Source organism: Mustela nigripes, chromosome 5 (genome assembly GCF_022355385.1).
Source record: "Mustela nigripes isolate SB6536 chromosome 5, MUSNIG.SB6536, whole genome shotgun sequence".
Taxonomy (NCBI): Eukaryota; Metazoa; Chordata; class Mammalia; order Carnivora; family Mustelidae; genus Mustela; species Mustela nigripes.
In genome coordinates, this window is record NC_081561.1 from 95,908,276 (window position 1) to 95,919,818 (window position 11,543).

At 38.7% G+C, this 11,543-nt stretch overlaps 1 long non-coding RNA gene across 1 annotated transcript in view; it reads right to left on the reverse strand.

Moving 5' to 3' along the window:
* LOC132017412 (uncharacterized) overlaps positions 1-11,138 on the reverse strand; it is a 31,377-nt gene extending 20,239 nt beyond the window's left edge. Inside the window, exon 1 of the long non-coding RNA XR_009404265.1 lies at positions 10,955-11,138. This is a non-coding gene — a long non-coding RNA (uncharacterized LOC132017412). The remainder of the gene's footprint in view (positions 1-10,954) is intronic.
* Between the last annotated feature and the right edge of the window lie 405 nt (positions 11,139-11,543).

An 11,543-nucleotide genomic window follows, 5' to 3' on the forward strand; every position in this document is an offset into this window, starting at 1 on the left:
TGTGGTGAAAAAATAATGAATACTGTTATGCTGAAAATAAATAAATTTAATTAAAAAGAACTAGGCTGTTTTAAAACAACAACAACAACAACAAACTATGTTGATTTGAAACCCAGTTTTGGAGGCTGGTAGAGACAGTTTATAACAAGCATGTATATGAACTTATATACCTGCTAGAAAATGGTACTGAAGGGAGAAGCCAGGACTTGGGGTCAACATCTAGTTTTGTCGTTAACTAATTGTGAAGCCTTGAATGAATCTCTTAATTTTACTAAACATAAGTATTCTCAGCCACAAAATCAGGGCTCTGAAATAAATGATCTCTAAATTCCCTTCTAGTTCTTATGATTTTTGCCTATATTTATAATTTCTTCCGTATAGAGGCAAATCCCCAAGTTTCATAGATTGATATTTACTCCTTACTACAAATACCAAGACTGTCTCTGTAAATTGAAACGGATCAGCCCGGGAGGACTGCTTGCAAAAATTGATTTGAAATGGTACATACATGTGTGTGGAGAGCTGAAGATTCAAGAACAATGATTATCTTTTTGCTTCCTATAAGCATCAGTACTAATCAAATGGTTGAATTAGCTCAGAACCCTTTGCAAATCAGCCTTGGTTATTTGCAAATGAGGAAGTTCTGAGAGAGCAATTGCTTAGCATTTTGTCTGAGAGCTGTAAATAGAATATGAGTTAATTGCTCAATAATACAAAAATAATTTATCTCACAATAGTAGAGTGGAAAATGTAGGCAATTAAAAAGAAAAACAGAACACAAGCCAGAAAAGCAATATCCAGTGGGAGACAGAGTTCTTTAATCAAGGACATTTTCCTGGGTGTCCTGAAATCATTCCAGAGGCAGCTGTCCCCTCAGCCAACATTCAAGACTGGTTCTTTTTGTAGGTTTTTAAAAGAAGCAATGCAAATGTTTCAATAACATGTTTGGGGTATGGTAGGCATGTATTAAAGGATTATTTTGTCATGAGTCCAGTTGCAAGGAATGTGCTCAACGCAGAAGAGGTATTTCCAGGACTTTGTCCCTAGTGATAACAGGCATTCCTCCAGCAACTGCCACAGAACACACTACCAGATCCCTGAAAAGTGATTTGCTGGTCATGATGCCTGGAGCACCCCTGGATGAGAAGATCTACGTTGAAGGAAACGGCCCCAGTAAATACACACTCTAGTTACTGAGTCTGTGCTGACCTGAGGCTGTAAGGAAAGCCTGAGGCTTTGGATTACTCTAGGACAAGAGCCCATCACCTGTTCTAGTGATAAGTCATATTTATTTCCTCAAATCTGTTAATTGATCATTTGGGATGGGGAGTAGGCAGGGTAGGGGTGATGCCAAAGGACAAGTCACTTAGTCGAGAGGGCCAAAGGATGAAAGACACAGGAGTAAACAGTTTCAGGCATAAGGCAAAGACAAGTAGTATGATTTGATGAACAGAACATGAGCTTGGAAGCTGGCCGGACCCAGGACCCAGGTGTTCATCTTGACCCCAGCACTTCCTAACAGCCTGACTTTCTGTTGTGGTCTCTTCATCTGTAACTCAGAATAACCCCTCCCTCCTAAGATTTTGTGAGGATGAGATAATGTTGTAAAGGGCCTCAAATACAGTGAGCATTTTAAAATGACCTTTCCCTCTCTGCCTCCAGTATGGTTACTGGTTATGATTACTGGGTCCCCCCAAATGTAAATGTTGAGGTCCTAAACCCAACACCTCAGAATATGACTGTATTTGGAGATGGGGTCCTTATGGAGGTAATTAAGTTAAAATGAGGGCCTTAGGTGGGTCCTAATTCCATATGACTGGTATCTTAAAATAAGAGAAGGTTAAGGCCCAGACACACAGACAGAGGGAAAACCATATGAGGGTACAGAGAGAAGAGAGACATCTACACACAAAGGAGAGAAGCCTCAGACAAAACCAATCCTGTTTAATACCTTGATCTTGAACTTCTAGTCTCCAGAATTATGAGAAAATAAATTCTTTTGTTTAAGCCACCCAGTCTGTGATATTTCTTATGGCAGCCCTAGCTAACCAATATAATATCACATAGCTAACCGCCACCCCACCCCCAGCAAAAGGGCACATGGCAAAATCTGGCCACAGCAGGGAGAGAAATCTAACATCCAGAGCAGCTGTAGCTGGTAGGTAATGGTATACTAGGGACACCTGAACTCAGGGGAAACCATTTGGCCTGTATCTATGTGAAGCAAAAACAAATACTCTGATTGCAAAACTGTTCAGCATGATCCTAACACAATGTAAATCTCTGATAAAACATAAACTTTGACTTATGAATAAGGGAAAATACAAATTGTAATAGTGGTCATGTTAAACCATTTATACATAAAACCAGGCAGTATGGGAATTATATGCTGGATGAGACTAAAGTATTTTGTTATTGTTGCTGTTATTATAAAGATGATTAATTGTTATATAATCAAAATCTTAAATAGCTTACAGACCCAAGGGTGTTGGTTTCATAAAGTGTTTCAGTTTGAACCTTGAGTGGACATGAGTCTTCATTATGAGAGCCTTTTTCTACCAGTCTAACTTCTTGGAAACTCTCAAGAGCTTGCCTGCTTCTGGAGGAAAGGCAGGTGAATAGGATGCACAGGGAATGACTTTCAAAGCAGTATCTCCTGTCTGGAACACACTTAAATGTTAGCTATTGAAATGCTTTAAAATGCCTTTCTAATGTGCCGAAGGACAATTAAGTGAGATTTGGAGGTCTCTGTGCTTTCTTACTGATCTGATTACTGTGGGTCTTTTTTACAGAAACTGAAGCTCATTTTATTTTAATAACTGTGAAGTGAGTCTGGAATGTAAATTCAAGCTCTCAACAAACAGCATTCCCTCCTCAAGGAACCCTACCCCTGTTGCCTTTAGCCTGAATTTAGGGGAACTCAAGCCACTGAGGTAAAACATATTAACATTTTGCCAACATTGCTTCAGTAAGAAGGAAAGGAGGAAGGATGGGAGGAGTGATGGGACAAAGGAATAGGAAGAAAGAGAGAACAAGGAAGAGAGAGAGTGTGCTTTTAGTTCCAACATGTGAAGAGCTTGGAAGTCACCATTCCCATTTTTCCCAACAAGAAAAAAGCCAAACAAACTGAAAACTGATAACTTTTCTTGGATCCGTTGGAGAACTGAGGTTACATGGCAAATGGCCTCCACAAAATTGGAGAGAGAAGCAAATAAGGAAAATCACAGTCACGCTTAGCTTACTGGGAGAAGAGGTGACTAGAGAAAGTAGCTGGTAGGAACACTTAGACGGTCATTTTGACAAATTGCTGCAGGCAGAGTGTGGACTAACTTGAGAGTTAAACATTCTGAGTGGTTAATCTTAGGGAAGACTCACACTTGTGCATTTTACCTCCAGGAGTCCCACAGGCTCTTCTGGAAAAGATCAGAGAAAAATTCTCTCCTGTCTTGAGAATGAGGAGGGGAAAAACAATCCTTTAAATTATGCCCAGAGGAAAAATAATCACTTTGAAATACACACAAAATATTCTCCATGACAAAGAATTCTCCTCCAAGGTGAACTACCTTATCGATCTGGAGAAGGGGGAATTAGATAACTCTAGGCCTCTCCAGAGGCTTACTCCTCTTGTAGCACATAAGGGGAGGGAAAAAAGTGGCTAAGAAACACTTCTGGAGCTCAAGACCAAGGGATTCCAACCCATTGAAAGACTGAGATTTAATCATAAAGTTAAAGAATGCTTCCCCTCTGTCATGTCTTAACACCACATCAACAGGGCTCTAGTATGATAATGGTGGATTATGACTAAAAGAGCTATAAGGGCTTCTATTTGAGGAGTTCATAGGGAAATGCAAAGATAACAGGGGAGAGAAACAAACAAGAGGACTAGAAGAAACTGAAGCCACTAGCACTAATAGTTAACAGAAAACATTAGCTCCTAGCCAGATTAACATAGAACTTCACATTAAAAAGCCAGTTGTCTCAGTTCCTATTACCTAATACATCATGTCTGGCCTTCAAAAAAAATTACAAGGTCTTCTCAAAGGAAGAAAAAACACAATCTGAAGAGAGGAAGCAAGCATCAAAACTAGACTCAGATACATTACAGATTTTGGAATTACCAGCTACCTAATTTATCTGGAACACCAGGCTAGCTCAATCAGTAGAGCATATGACTCTTGAACTTTGTGTTGTGAGTTCAATCCCTATCTTGCTTATAGAGGTTACTTTAAAAGAAAAAAATGTTAAAATAAATAATAAAATAAAATAAATTTATAACTAATATATTGAGGATTCTAATGGAAAAAGACAATATATGAGAATTGATAATTAATATATGCAGCAAGATGGAAACTCATTTGATGAGGCTAGCATTACTGTAATGCTGAAACCAAATAAAACATCACAAGGAAGGAAAACAATAGACCAAATGTCTCATGAACATAGATGCAAAACTGCTCAAAACAATGTTAGCAAATCAAATCCAGTATGCATATAAATGTAAAATCTGAAAACTATAAAACTCCTAGAAAATAGCATAAGAGAATATCTATATGACCTTAGATTTGGTGATGAGGTTTTAGGTACAACACCAAAAGCGTGATGTATGAAGGGAAAAAATTGATAAGTTGGACTTAATAAAATTTAAAACCTCTATTCTATGAAAGACACTGTAAAGAAGATTAAAATATAAGGCTCACATGGGGAGAAAATATTTATGAAATACATGCTTTTTAAAGGGTTTGTAACCAAAATATATAAAGAAAACTCAAGAAGAAAACAAACAACCCAATTTAAAAATGGGCAAAGAATCTGAACAGGCACTTTACCATATGAGATCTACAGGTGACAAATAAGCATATGAAAAGATGCTCAGCATCATTTTTCATCAGAGAATTAGAAATTAAAATGATAATGAGATACCACTTAGTAGAATGGCTAAAATTCGAAATCCTGAGAACACTAGATGCTGAAGAGTATGCAGAGCAACAGGAAATCTCATTCATCTCTGGAGGAAATGCAAACTGGTACAACCACTTTAGAAGACAGTTTGGCAATTTACTTCAAAGCCAAACATAGGCTTATCATAAAACCTAGTAATCGTGCTTCTGGATACACATGTAATTGAGTTGAAAGTTCATGTCCACACCAAATGTGCACATGCATGCTTAGAGCAGCTTTATTAATAATTACCCAAGACGTCCTTCAATAGACAAATAGATAAACAAATTGTGGTACATCCTGAGAGAGAGAGCATGTGAGAGCATGAGCAGGGAAGAGGAGCAAAGGCAGAGAGAGAAACAGACTCCCTCCTGAGCAGGGAGCCTGCTGCAGGACTCAATCCCAGGACCCTCAGCCAAAGGCAGCCACTTAACCAACTTGAGACACCCAGGTGCCCCTGTACATATACATTTTAATCAACTATATTAAGGTATAATTTACATACAAAATAAAACCAATGCATTTTAGTATGCATTTTGATGAATTTTGATATATGTGTGGAATTGTATAACTCTGAGTAACACCCTTACTCACTTCTCTTCCCTATTACTTGACCCTTGGCAATCATGGATAGGTATGGTTATAGTTTTGCTTTTTAAAGAATTTTACCTAAATAGAAATACATTTAGGCCTTTGTTTCTGGATTCTTTCACTTAGCATAATCCTTATGATACTCATTAATTTGTGTTTATCAGTAGTCCACTGTTTTTTATTTTTGAGTGGCACTTGTTTATAGGACTCTCCCAGAATTTATTTGTTCCTTTACTGGTTGATGGACATCTGGCTTTGGTCCAGTTATGGGCTATTACAAGTAAGGCTGCTAGGCACATTGTGTACAAGTCCTTCTGTGGGTATATGCTTTCATTTTTCTTGGGTGAATACCTAGGTGTGGAATGGCAGGGTGATTGTGTAGGTTTCTATTTTTAGGAAACCAACAGCCTTCCAATGATGTTCCAATTTTCATTCCCATAGCAGTGAATGATAACCCCAATTGCTTTACTTCCTTACCAACACTTAGTAGGATCAGTCTTTTACATTTTAACCATTCTAATAGAGAATACCACTCTAGTAGAGTGGTATCTCATGGTGGTTTTGGTATGTATTCCTTAGTGGCCACTGATGTAGAGCATCTTTCACGAGCTCATTTGCCCTCTGTTTTCCTTCTTTATTGAAATGTCTGTTCCAGTCTTTTGCCCATTTGTGTTTGGGCTTTGTATCTTCTTATTGTGCTGTGTGAGTTCCTTATACATTTGGGCTATAAATTACTTATTAGAAAATATTTGCAAATATTTTCTCCCAGTTTGTGGCTTGCCTTTTCAGTCCTTAAATATCTTTTGAATACTGAGAATTTTTAAATTTTATAAAATCAACATATCTTCTTTTTCTTTTAATACTTTGTGCTTTTAATGTCCTGATTGTTGGAGGCCATGGCACGGCTGGAGTCGAGGACCAAACCAGGCCCTGACTTGTGTCTCCTTCAAAGTCCGGACACCTTGACAAGGTTAAGGACGGGAAAGTTGAGAGTTGAGTGCACTGAAAAAGGGTCTGTGCTATCTGTCATGCGATCGCCTACGTGACTTCCCACACATCTCCCTGCAGTAGGGAACAATGTGGCCAGAGTCCTGAGTTCTTAGTTAATCCTTGTTGTTCTGTACCTCCCATGATCCACTCCCTGGTTGATTGTCTTGCTAATGGCTTTAGCCGAAACACGAGGTTTGCTTGTAGTTAATGTAAACTTGTTATAGGAACTTGTGGTCATCTGACTAGCTACTGATGTAATGCTCCTCCTATTCTGGTTTGCCTTATAAATGCTTGTAAGATGTGGAATAAATTTGGCACTGTTGGACATCCTCTTCAGTGTTCCTCCTGCCCCCATCTCTTTGCTCTTAACTTTTTTTCATCATCCTCTTAGCCCTCATGGTTACCCTGGTCGATTCGTTGCGCTGGTGGTGACACCTGATTATGAAAATTCTTCCTAATCCAAGGTTACCAAGATTTTCTCTAATGTTTGCTTCTAGAAGTTGTATATACTTTTAGCTATTGCTTTTACGCCTACAATCATTTTGATTAATTTTTGTGTGTGGTATGAGATAAGGAACAAAGGTAACATTTTTTTACATAGGTATAGCCAATTGTTCCAGTATTATTTGTTGAAAAGATTATCCTTGCCGCCCTCTCTCCCTTGGTGCCTTTGTCCAAAAAGCAAATCCATTGACTGGGTAGAGAGGAAGGATCAGAATGAAGAAGTGAGAAGTGGACCGTCCCTTTCCCCAGTATAACAGTCATTTTACTGGAAGAAATTATTTTTAAAAACTCAGCCATTTAGTTCCTGGGAACTATCCTAAGCATATACAGGAAATGAGGAAATACTCATTTAGGGAAATCTACTTAGTTTGGTGAGAGCAAGAGTCTGTGGCATCTGAGCCATGACTTGCTTCCTTCCTCCCCACCCTCAAGCTACATCTAATGGAAACACTCACTGCCTTTCATGCTCTACTTCAGGCAGCTCTAGCCAAGACTTATATGGGGGCTCTTGCTCCCCACCATATCCTTGAATATGGCTGCAACTTCACCTTGTGAGAGGCAGGCTACCTGTGTTTCTCCCCCAACCCCCACCCTGTGCTGCAGAAACTCTATTCCTATCATACATGTCCCAAGAGACTGAGGCTCTCTTCCTTGACTGTACTCATGGTGTAGAAACACTATCTCAGACTCAGCAGTCTGGGAACAATGGAGCCTCTTCTGTATTTGCTCATAATGGCAGAGGTTTCAGAAGGAGCAGTCAAGCCAAGAAGGCCAGAGATTAGCACCTGCCCCCTTCAGCATCCATTAGTACAGCAAGGATGTCACTGCCAGATAAGGAGGCCATTATCTGTACCTCAGCTCCTCTGTATCTGTACCTTAGCTCCTCTGTAGTGGTACAGCTTATGCTCAAAGAGAGAGGCAAGCCTTAAGAACTGAATGGCAAGAAATTAAATAACCTAGATGAAATGAATAAACTGCTAGAAATACAAACTACTGAAACTGATTCTGGAAAAACCTGATAATCTGAATAGATTTCTAAGAAGTAAAGAAACTGATTTAGTAATTTTAAACCTTCCCATAAAGAAAAGTCCCAGATAGCTTTACTGATGAATTCTTCCAAGCGTTTCAAGAATGAATACCAATCTTTCACAAAACCTTCTAAATAATAAAAAAGGAACAAATATTTTCCAAATCATTCTTTGAGGCCGGTGTTACCCTGATACCAAAACCAGATAGAGACAAGAGAAATCTACAGATTATTCCTTTAGTATGGAGGCAAAGATCCTCAGCAAAATATTAACCAGCAGAATCCAGCAACATATAAAAAGGGTGTCAAGTATCAAGAGGGATTTCTCCCAGGAATGCAAGAATGATCTAATATATGAAAATCAAGTATTTTATGATCTATTCATAAAATAAATGACAAAACTACATGTCTACCTCAATAGGCACAGAAATATAGATATTTTTCAAATGGCCAATAAGCACAAGAAAAGATGCTTAGTATCTCTAGTCATGAGGGCAATGCGAATCAAAACCTCAATTAGATGCCACTCTCGACCCACTAAAATGGCTATAATAAGAAAAACAGACATTAAGCTGTGTTGGTAAGAGAATGTGGAGAAATTGGGACCCTCAGTCACTGCGCAAAGATTGTGCAGCCACTTTGGAAAACAATTGGCATCTCCTCACAAGTTTCAGCAGAGTTAACATATGATCCATCAATTCCTTCCCCAGGTGTCTATTTCCAAGAAAATTAAGACCGTTCTATACATAAATTTGTCTGTGAATGTTCATAACATCATTATTCGTAATAGCCACAATGTGGAAGTAACCCAAATGTCCATCAACTGCTGAATTAATAAAATGTGACATACCCATGCAATGGACTATTACTTAGCAATAAAAAGTAATAAACTACTGATTCATACTGTAACAGTGATGAACTTGAAAATATTATGCTTCCAATCCAGGAGCATGGAACATTTTTCCATTTCTTTGTGTCTTCCTCAATTTCTTTCATGAGTACTTTATAGTTTTCTGAGTATAGATTCTGTGTCTCTTTGGTTAGGTTTATTCCTAGGTATCTTATGGTTTTGGGTGCAATTGTAAATGGGATTGACTCCTTAATTTCCCTTTCTTTTGTCTTGCTGTTGGTGTAGAGAAATGCAACTAATTTCTGTGCATTGATTTTATATTGTGAAAATGTCTATGCTACCTAAAGCAATCTACACATTTAATGCAATTCCTATCAAAGTACCATCCATCTTTTTCAAAGAAATGGAACAAATAATTCTAAAATTTATATGGAACCAGAAAAGACCTCAAATAGCTAAAGGGATATTGAAAAAGAAAGCCAACGTTGGTGGCATCACAATTCTGGATTTCAAGCTCTATTACAAAGCTGTCATCATCAAGACAGCATGGTACTGGCACAAAAACAGACCCATAGATCAATGGAACAGAATAGAGAGCCCAGAAATAGACTCTCAACTCTATGGTCAACTAATCTTCGACAAAGCAGGAAAGAATGTCCAATGGAAAAAAGACAGCCTCTTCAATAAATGGTGCTGGGAAAATTGGACAGCCACATGCAGAAAAATGAAATTGGACCATTTCCTTACACCACACACGAAAATAGACTCAAAATGGATGAAGGACCTCAATGTGCGAAAGGAATCCATTAAAATCCTTGAGGAGAACACAGGCAGCAACCTCTTCGACCTCAGCCGCAGCAACATCTTCCTAGGAACAACGCAAAAGGCAAGGGAAGCAAGGGCAAAAATGAACTATTGGGATTTCATCAAGATCAAAAGCTTTTGCACAGCAAAGGAAACAGTTAACAAAATCAAAAGACAACTGACAGAATGGGAGAAGATATTTGCAAACGACATATCAGATAAAGGACTAGTGTCCAGAATCTATAAAGAACTTAGCAAACTCAACACCCAGAGAACAAATAATCCAATCAAGAAATGGGCAGAGGACATGAACAGACATTTCTGCAAAGAAGACATCCAGATGGCCAACAGACACATGAAAAAGTGCTCCATATCACTCGGCATCAGGGAAATACAAATCAAAACCACAATGCGATATCACCTCACACCAGTCAGAATGGCTAAAATCAACAAGTCAGGAAATGACAGATGCTGGCGAGGATGCGGAGAAAGGGGAACCCTCCTACACTGTTGGTGGGAATGCAAGCTGGTGCAACCACTCTGGAAAACAGCATGGAGGTTCCTCAAAATGTTGAAAATAGAACTGCCCTATGACCCAGCAATTGCACTATTGGGTATTTACCCTAAAGATACAAACGTAGTGATCCAAAGGGGCACGTGTACTCGAATGTTTATAGCAGCAATGTCCACAATAGCCAAACTATGGAAAGAACCTAGATGTCCATCAACAGATGAATGGATCAAGAAGATGTGGTATATATACACAATGGAATACTATGCAGCCATCAAAAGAAATGAAATCTTGCCATTTGCGACAACATGGATGGAACTAGAGCGTATCATGCTTAGCGAAATAAGTCAAGCGGAGAAAGACAACTATCATATGATCTCCCTGATATGAGGAAGTGGTGATGCAACATGGGGGCTTAAGTGGGTACGAGAAGAATAAATGAAAGAAGATGGGATTGGGAGGGAGACAAACCATAAGTGACTCTTAATCTCACAAAACAAACTGAGGGTTGCTGGGGGGAGGGGGTTTGGGAGAAAGGGGTGGTATTATGGACATTGGGGAGGGTATGTGTTTTGGTGAGTGCTGTGAAGTGTGTAAACCTGGTGATTCACAGACCTGTACCCCTGGGGATAAAAATATATGTTTATAAAAAATAAAAAATTATATAAAAAAAAGAAAATATTATGCTAAGTCAAAGAAGTCATATATAAAAGGTTAGATATCGTTTGATTCCACTTACATGAAATAATCAAGAACAATCAAATCCGGGGCACCTGGGTGGCTCAGTGGGTTAAAGCCTCTGCCTTCGGCTCCGGTCATGATACCAAGGTCCTGGGATTGAGCCCCACATCGGGCTGTCTGCTCAGCAGGGAGCCTGCTTCCTCCTCTCTCTCTCTGCCTGTCTCTCAGCCTACTTGTGATCTCTATCTGTCAAATAAATAAATAAAATCTTTAAAAAAAAAAAAAAGGAACAATCAAATCCATAGAAACAAAAGTAACTTCTTAGTTGCCAGGGGCTGGGGTAAGTGGGAAAATGGGAGCGTTTGATAATGTGTATAGATTTCTGTTGGGGGGTAAACAATGTATTCTAAACCTAGAATCATTGCACAACTTTGTGACTATATTAAAATCAATCAGCCATCCATGGTTGGGTCTACTTATGGACTCTGTTTCATTCCACTGATATGATTGATCCATATGTCTATATTTACACCCATACCACACTGAATTAATTAACTCAGCTTTTTAAGAAAGCTAAATCAGGCAGTGTAAATAGTCCAATTTTGCTCTTCTTTTGCAGAAAAAAAAAAAAAGGCTATTCTAGATCC